Source organism: Lactuca virosa, chromosome 6 (genome assembly GCF_052849685.1).
Source record: "Lactuca virosa cultivar CGN04683 chromosome 6, Lactuca_virosa_CGN04683_v6, whole genome shotgun sequence".
Classification (NCBI taxonomy): domain Eukaryota; kingdom Viridiplantae; phylum Streptophyta; class Magnoliopsida; order Asterales; family Asteraceae; genus Lactuca; species Lactuca virosa.
This window is the reverse complement of record NC_136431.1, coordinates 86,659,622-86,668,442: the sequence shown is the minus strand read 5'-3', so window position 1 is coordinate 86,668,442 and position 8,821 is coordinate 86,659,622.

The following is an 8,821-nucleotide window of genomic DNA, read 5'->3' as shown; positions in this document are numbered from 1 at the left end:
CATACGAGCTCCATTTTCGATGTTCTTTATATGCACGCGTAGGTGAGATTATGCTTTACAACTCTCGTTTAGACTCCGTCGGCTAGTTTTGACTTTCTTTTTATTATATTATTTTTAGTAGGCCGGGACAGGAAAACTCCGTTAGAAATTCATAACTTCTTTATCTGACGTCCGTTTTCATCTGTCTTTTTACCGTTGGACTACTATCGACGAGATCTTCGATTCTCGTTTAGATTGTTTCGGCTAGAAATCACTCGATCTCATATCTGAACTTTGGGCTGCATACCGCTAAGTCGAAACTTCGAAAAATCATAACTTCCTCATACGGAGTCAGATTTAGACGTTCTTTTTATGCACGCTCTCGGTTTAACAGATTCTACGACTTTTGTTTAGATCAATAAGGCTAAATATATCTCTATCTTAAATTCATATTTTACGTCATACAACGTCGTGCCGGTTCTGTCACGAAACTTCGACAGGTCATAACTTCTTCGTTAAAACTCGGATTTCGGCATTCTTTACATATTTGGAATCCTTGTCACGACCACTACGTCTTCATGTATCGATATCGGTTCTATCTAACATTTTATTTTATTGCTTATTTTTATTCTTAGTTCAATTAAGCCATACAATTAAGCATAAAACACATAATACTCAAATAATACATTCTTATTATTTCAAAATGAGTTACAAAGGTTAACCTAGATTGTTACATAAATATTAATTCCTAGCCTAGAAACGCGGGCGTTACAATAGTATTACAAGAGTCATTGGTATTGAATCAACTAAGAAAGTTCACAAGACACTCTTTGGATTGTGGAGTACGGTTCATTCCTTACTAAGACATATTAAAGTCTACGATTATGATGTTTGTGCTTGTCGTGAAGCGCTCTACAATCTAGGACTTAGAACAGAGATGTGTTATCTCGTTGGATATCCTAACAAGCGTTTCATCATGAAACCTAGTTATATTCTGACCTAGCATTCAGTTCGAGATTGAAAGAGCTACTGAGGAAACTAACATGTCTCCACCTCTTACTTATAGAGTTGATAGTGGACTTCCTAAACCTAGTTATATAGATTCTATATTACTAAGGAATATGAGTCACTATTAGATGACAATCAAAGTATATTAGCTATCAGAATCTATGGCAAGTCGGAAATGTTGAAAGATAAAAAGAGGACATGAAGAGCGAGATTCATTCCATGTAAGTTTTGAAACTTGGTTGATCAAGCACATAGCCTTAAAATGTTGAATGTAAATTGATCTTCAAGAAGAAACAAGCATAGATATGAACAAACACATATTCAAACCAAGATAGATTGCAAATGTTTTGTAAGCTGATGAAGTTCATTTATGGACTAAAATGAGCATATCACAAATTGGAATCTTTGTTTCAATGAAACAATTCAAGGAGTTTAAACTTCAAGAATAAAAGATGAACCATATATGTCAAACCAATTGAAGTAATTGGAATCATTGTTTCAATGAGAGAATTCAAGAGTTTTGAATTTCAAAAAACATAGATGAGCCATATAAATGTCAATGCTGGTAGGAGCAGTGTTATAACCTTGTAATGTATATAGATAATATACAATTCATAGGAATCGATCTTCTAACTTAGCAAGTGTAACAACTTAGATTAGTTTTGGAATTGGTTCACTTAGAATCAAACAGGAGAAGCAGCCTACATACTAAATATAAGGATCTATGGAGATAGATATGGCCGATTCATTGGATTAATCCAAAGTACATAAAATCTCAAGGAAACTCAATATGCATAATTTCAAAAGAGTTTTTGCTTATAAAAGCATGGCATGAAATTGAGAAATACTAACATCCTAGTTCTACTATTGAGCTAGATTAAATGATTCGTGTCTAACAGACATCTATTATGGGATCGATCGTATATTCCACAACATGTACCAGATCTGATGACTCTTATGCCTTTTGCATGACAGGTCCGATCAGATCAATTTGGCAAGAATCAACGAATTAAAGTCAAGAACATCCCTAAATGTCCTAGGAGGAAAAATAATAAGCTATTGTTAGTATGAAAGAGATCAATGTAAAATTTATACTGATGCTAAGTTCCACACTACCAAAGACGATTACGTTCGCTGTCAGAATTCGTGCTTTTAGTGAATGGTGAAGTATTAGATTAGATGAGTACCAAGTAATACACCATTGTGTATTTAAAAACAAACTTAGAGTATACTTAAGTTGGTTAAACTATAAAGAAAAGAATGTGACTAAAAGTGATTCGTTAGTGACATCAGTGGTGAAATTCAATCATTGATAGTCATTTTGAAATTTCTTTATGACTACATGGGTGAGTTTACCTTGAGTATGGGTCCCAAGCTACACAAGTTCACTTAACATAAACTTAGTAAGTGCAATCGCATTTGATATTTGTTTGAATGGGAAGACATTATAGTTAATAGAGTTATATCGAAAAATAATCTTGTCGATCCATTCCCTAAACCAATGTCACTGACCAAGTATGATTGCCATAAAACGTCAATAGGCATTAGATTTGCAAATGAATTGGATTTGGCACACTTAGTTTAGTTTGTTTTCAATTTAGGGACTTAAGCAATGTAAGTGTTAATCTGATTTAGCGATTATTAAGTGGAGATCTTAATATATAATGGAGATCAACCATTTTATTTGCTTATCACTGTAATCTGCTTTTTCATATTTGCAACCTACTTCCCAACTATTAGTTTACTCAAACATCCACAGTCATTCATACTCGTGGACATAAGTAGTGATTTAAAGTTGACATGAGCATTAGTGGATGTGCATAGAGATTGGATATAAGATATAGATTCAGCTAATACACATGAGTAGTTAATAGAGATTTAAGTAGTGGAACAACATGCACTTAAATATTACTTCATGGACCATGTTACTAGTAATTATAAGATGATCATATCTTTTACACTTCATGCTAAGATGCATGTGAGGTTTTTCTTTACAAATATGTTGTATACTAGTTTACTCTAACGCTATGTGTAATTGGTTGTAATAAAGGGTACGTCTATGTATGATATGGTGAGTAAACAAAAAAATATGTAGTCAAATTTTATTTGTTCCTCTTGATGATTTGGTGTTGAATCTAATTTTCCTAGCCGAGTCCTGACTGAAATTAGAATGTTCAATTTGGTAGCCAGATGTAGTCGTCACAGATCTTTATCGGGAAACATAATCTTGAATCGTGATATTTACTCTTATACATGTCTTAGATTAAGAAAGATATATAGCACAAAATAATAACTGATCACTTATCTAAGGGTAGAATCTTGATTAGAGAAGTATTGGACCTCATATAATTGACGACTTGTCCAAATGGGAGACTGTTGAAAAGAGTTTCCAAGGTTATTAAATAATTTGTAATATTTTTAGTAATAGCATGGTCCTTTTGGGTTGCCGTCATGACCCAATTAAGCAATAAGGAATTAGGAGAAAATAAGGTTGTTAATTTATTATGAATTAATATATTAACTAGAAATTATTTTGAAATTATTTAAATAGGTTGAATATTAATTAATTAATTCATTAGTAATTAACTAGAATATTCAAGAACCCTCTAGGAAAAGATAAGGGATAATTTCGTATAAGGATTAGGATTATCCTAAGGGTTTTGAATGTGTAACGCTCTAAAATTTTCAAACAAATTTTTTGTTTTAAAATCCCATAATTCTCATTAACCCATTTCACAAAACCACCAAGTGTCAAATCATCAGAAAGACAAAGCCATAAATTATTTTAAAAAAAATCCAGGATCCTCAGACATAACTCCATCCCGTGTGTACAATCAAGCCGACACCTTCCCGCGATCCTGAGAAGCACCTGAAACACATATCACATAACACGGTAAGCACGAAGTTTAGTGAGTTCCCCAAGATACCACATACAAAAATAATAAGCCTCTCATGACTATAGCTCGGCATGGACCCTCCGGTCATGCGTTTCGGTGAGGACCCTCCTGTCTCACAGCTCGGTGTGGACCCTCCGGTCATGTGTCTCAGTGAATACCCTCCGCTCTCATAGCTCAGGTTGGACCCTCTGGTCCTATCTCAATAATACACTGGATAATATACAACATAAATCACAAGACAGAATGCATGATATCACATATCTTAGTATAAGCTCATAAGATCAACATATACATAAAATAATATAACTACATAAGCCAGAAAGACAGTATGCATGACAACACATATCACAGTATAGACAATTACGACCCTCCGTCCAATAGTGTACAATGACCCTCCGGTCAACAATATACTAAGACCCTCCGGTCAATAATGTAAATAAGACCCTCTGGTCAATAACACGATAAGACCCTCTGGTAAGTATAGCGAGAAGACTCACCTCGCAGAGTAAAGCAATGAATCCCACACTCGAGCTGCTGGTCTAATCCCTGCCCCTCCATGGCCTCCAAAATCCACAGTTGACCAGAACCCTAAAGTCAACGGAAATCAACAGAGGTCAACACTAAAGTCAACAGTCGATGTTGACTCAACTCGCCGAGTACAGCTCATGAACTCGCCGAGTCCCTTAGAACTCAGTAAATCACGATAACCCGAGTCTACTCGCCGAGTTGCTAGCCAACTCTTCGAGTCCATGCAACGTCATAAGACCAGGAAAACCCTACCTACTCGTTGAGTTTTCTCATCAACTCGTCGAGTCCACTCTGAATCCAAAGACGGGTAAAATCCTCTCAACTCGTCGAGTTGTCTCATCAACTCGCCGAGTCTGCAACGCGTCCAAACCATCGGGGTAAACCCTAACCGACTCGTCGAGTCGGCTCACCAACTCGTCGAGTCCTTTCAGTCCAATTCCTCATTCAGACAATTTTGGACATAAATAAGGTCTCATACTCTGAATCTAGCCTCCTCAGGCTGAATCATCACGTAAAGTTGCAAGCTTTACGTTCAAGCATGGCATATAGGGCTCAAAATGCCAAAACAAGCTCCATAAAGGCTTTCATGCATGGAGACTTGTCTAAAGCTTGATAAAGCTTGGATCTTTGGGCTCATAGAGACTCATATAGCTCAGATCTGGAGTCTCAACCTCCATAACCAGTTCAACAACTCAAAATTTAAAATATGGATGGAAATAAGCCCTAAAACTCCCTAGGAAGAGATCTATCACAAGAGATGCTCAAGATGGTAGCTTTTTACCTCCAAACTGAAGCTAGCACAGAGAAACACTTGATCCACAAGCCTCTTCTCCTTCTAAAGCTTGATGCTCTTCACTCTTCTTCCAAAAATGCACTTGAACACGAGATCTTTAGCCTTTCTCTCTCTCACAACGACTACAACTCGTCTAGGGTTTCTCTTAGCGTGTCTAAATGATCAAGGAGGCGGAAATGAGGGCTTAAGGTCCTTTAAATAGGGTTCAAGCCCTAAAATTAGGGTTTTCTCAACACAGACTCAACTCGTCGAGTCCAGCCCTTCGACTCGACGTGTCGACTTGATAATTCGCGCGGTCAGCTCAGCTCCTACATGACGAGTCAGGACCAAACAACTCGTCAAGTAGGTCATACAAAGTGCATTATAACTCTCAAGTTTCACATCCAGGATTCAGGGTGTTACAGAATGGCTTTAAAATAAAGTTGGAGGTTGTAAATAGGATGCTAGGGATCAAACCATGGTGTTGCTTCACCATCTATTTTTCGTCTAATCTTCCCTTATCTCTACCCTTTTTCGAAAATACTAACCCTCCTAGGGTTATGAAGGGTTTTGATCATTCTAACACTCCTAAGGTGTACATGCAACCCTAGAAACCTCGGATCTATGTTTTCTCTAAGATACATGCAAATAATAAATTTCCAAGGTTCTTAACCTATCTAGCATGGCATGGGGAACTTAAATCATAAAATTCTAGAAGAATTACATACTTTTTAGTAGTGGTTGATTCCTTGGAGTTTGAGAGCCTAGCACCAATATTGTGGATGCCTCAAATGGAAGTCACAAATCACCACAAACATGGAAAACTTATGAGAATGTATGTGCACTCTTAGAAATTGGCCACCACTCTTTCTCACACACAACTAGTTTGGAGGATTAGGGTTACACTCCATGTAAACCCTAATACCCATGACTCTTCCTTTCCAAGGATCCATGGGTTAAAAGCTCCATGGACTATCCATGAACTCCCATGCAAGCCTAGCCCATTCCAAATGAGTATTAGCCCACACTATATAAATACAAGAGCCCAGATTTAATTAGTCACACTTTTGATCACCAAATTAATTCTAAATTAATTTTAGATCAATACTAATTAAATAATATGAGTTCATATTAATATATTAGAACTTATAATATATTAATAAATCATAACTTATACTATTCTCAAAAGACTATCCATATAAATTGTTCGAGTGAAGTGCAACCCAAATGGACCATGTCGGGTCAGGTCAAGTATATACCAAATAAAGTTATGGACTTAGACACCTTATCCAACAGTCTCCCAATTGGATAAGTCTAGTAACTATATTTGCCTATATGACTTCAGGAACCAACTGCCAATCGTAGCTCTTAAAACTCTGTAGAACTATGAAGCACCATTTTAGATAAGTGATCATATAATCCTCTGTTCTCAAGATATCAACTGGAAAAATACATGGAACAATGTCGTACTTATTGTCCAGCAGTTTGTTTCCCGATTTCCGATTTGTTTGGCATAGAACTAAATTGAACACATCAATCAGGTTGTAACAACGTAAATTTCAAAACAATTTTTCACTTTTAAAAATGTAATCTCGTTCATAAATATTCTCAAATCTCAATACATCACATAACGAATCCATAAAAACACATCCCAAGATCATAATGTATAAAAACTCCAATAGTGTGTACTGATCATGCCGGCGCCTTCCCGCGATCCTCACTGGTACCTGAAACACATAACACAAAACATTGTAAGCATAAATGCTTAGTGAGTTCCCCAAAATACCACATACAACACATATTAGCCACTCGAGGCTATAACTCTGTATGACCCTCTGGTCAAAGTGTCTCAGTGGGACCCTCCAGTCCCATAACTCTGTGGACCTTCCGGTCCTAACTCTGTAAACTATGAATCATACACAGCACAGAATCACATAAATATCACATCATATAATAGCATACAACATACTCTGTCACATACTCTAATTACCACTCTAGGTAAAGTATAGTGAGAAGACTCACCTCGGATAACTTGGTAAATCTCGAACCCGGAAATACTGATCTAGCCTTCGCCTAATCACATAAAATAATTACTCTAATTAATACGACTATCAAAGACTAGGCTAATCCCTCTCTAAGTTCTCTAAGAAGGGTAAAAGACCCTTCTACCCCTCCAATGGCTCACAAGTCCAACATTGACTCAACCCTAAAAGTCAACGAAGTCAACTCTAGTCAACGGTCAAACTTTGACCAGACTCGTCGAGTGCATCTGGGCGACTCGGCGAGTCCATGCGGGTCCTCTGAATCCTTCTCAGCCTCACTTGGCACGTCGAGTCCCTCCTCCACTCGTCGTGTTTTTCTGCAACGAATCGCGGGGTAACCCCGACTCGACTCGTCGAGTCCACTTATGAACTCGGCGAGTTGCTCCCATAACAACTCTCAAATGACCTTCTGAGGTCAGATCTGCTTCTCTAACCTATAGATCTGACTTCCCCAAGACCAATAACCACGTAAAGGTCGAATCTTGACTCACATGCAACGCACCCAAGGCTTCTTTTGGTGAAATAACTACTAAAATGGCCACCAAGGCTCATAACTCCAAAGGAAAGGCATAAAGCAGGGTGATAGGGACTCTCTGGACCTCTTAAGGTCCAGATCTAAGAACCATTTCGCCTTGGGACCTCTCACACTCCAGATTTAAGCTAATTAATGCATAAAGAAACCCTAGATTCAACTAAATCATCATAATCACGAGAATAAACACATATTAATACCTCCAACAGCTTCCTCTGATCAAATGGAAGTAGATTCAAGCTCCCCAACTCGCCTAGCTTGACCTTCCTCTTCTCTTCTTGCTAAAATACACAAGGAATGGTGAACAATGTCCTCCTTTCTCACTCACAAGACTCACAGATGCTCTGGTACTCTCAAGGACGAAGGTAGCCGCAAATAAGGGCCATAAGGTCCTTTAAATAGGGCACATGCCCGGGAATTTAGGGTTTCAACCCACAGCGCGGACTCGTCGAGTCCATTCATTAATCCAGTCAGCAATCGCGATCCTACTCGACGAGTCCAAGCGTCAACTCGTCGAGTCCCTCTCCTTAACTCAAAATAAATGATCAAACATAATACCTGGAAATCCGGATGTTACACAGGTTCTGACTGGGCCCGGTACATAGGTCAAGAAAAGATCATCGAGGGGCCCAGATATCGCTTCTAATCCTATTAGGAACAGATAAACTTCGACTCATATGCTTGTTCTACTACTCGTTGAATTATACACAAAGGCACGTTTTATAACATCAAGTTACTGATGCGTTTTCGTGCAATCAATGCACAACCAACTTATAGGCAACAACTCATATCTCTAGGTTTGAAGATTTATATGATATTACCATCTCGCGATCACTCAAGATAAATTCCATGAAGTGATACAAGCGAGCGTGGGTTGAATCCAATACTCAGAACTTATGAGCATTCATGAAGTGTTGCAGCAACACTTTGCCATGTCCAATGACTTAGACATCTACAAGCCAACCTCATGACAGTCTTGATTCATATCTACTTCCAACATATGACCGACTGTGGATATTTGAATAATATGATATATCATAACATAATTATTCTGGAAGTCAAA